Source organism: Dipodomys spectabilis, unplaced genomic scaffold (assembly GCF_019054845.1).
Source record: "Dipodomys spectabilis isolate Male_0828 unplaced genomic scaffold, ASM1905484v1 ptg000472l, whole genome shotgun sequence".
NCBI lineage: Eukaryota > Metazoa > Chordata > Mammalia > Rodentia > Heteromyidae > Dipodomys > Dipodomys spectabilis.
In genome coordinates this window covers 2420103-2421118 of record NW_024871149.1, presented here as the reverse complement: position 1 = coordinate 2421118, position 1016 = coordinate 2420103, and positions in this window count along the sequence as shown.

Genomic DNA, 1016 nt, shown 5'->3' with positions numbered 1-1016 from the left:
TTCTAACTTGTTTCCCTTTATAGGTGATTGATCTTTTCTCCTTGGCATTTTAAGGTTCTTTTCTTGGTCTGAATTGATCCTGTGAAAATTATAATGTGATGCTATGTTGTCCTGTTCTGGTTCCGGTCTATTTAGTGTTCTAAAAGCTTCTTGTATCTGAATAGGCCTATCTTTTTGCATGTTTGGGAAGTTCTCTGCTAGGATCCTGTTAAACAAATTTCCTAGACCATTAACTTCTGTTCGTAGGTGCTCCTCTACACTCATTATCCTCAGATTAGGCCTTCTGATGGTGTCTTCCAAATGTTGAATAGATCTATCATATTTCTTGGACTTTTCTTGGATGGTTGTATGTCCTTTCTCCATAATATCTAGGCTGTCTCAATGCCTAAGACTTAGTAAGAACATAGTAGATATCCTTGAATACTAGATACATGGTTCTGGCACTCTCTACTAATACGCATTTATTGGCATACTACCACCTGCCTATCCATGCCTATCCATGGCTATTTTGGCCACCTCTAGGGTTGATCTCAGAGCCTGCCAAGAATTTCATCCTCGAGTAAGAAGCTAAGTGTGACACGTTTTCATTTTCTAGGATAGTGCTATGTGTGAGGCATGATGGAGAACAAGTCTACAAATCTAGATGCAATTTGATAGTATGTAAACAATGTCATATATGTTTAGGTGTCCTCACAGTTGGTAAAATAAACGGTAAACAAATGAATAAAACAACAAATACAATGAATAAACACACCAAGCATGATATAGACTGAACATGTATATGGAAGCTCAATCCTATCTTTAAAATCTATATAAGGAGTATGACTGAAGCATGAATTCAGGCTTAGGGAACAGGCCTGAATTTCTAGTCTTCAAACATAGTGAGCTTCCCCTTCCCCCACAGTCCTAGTTCCCTAAATTCAAATCCCAGGCCTTGCAGATAAAAAAATCACACATTCTAAGCCAAGGAGTTTCATTAACATTTTTAATATTTTTTTAAAGTTCACTTTGACTTT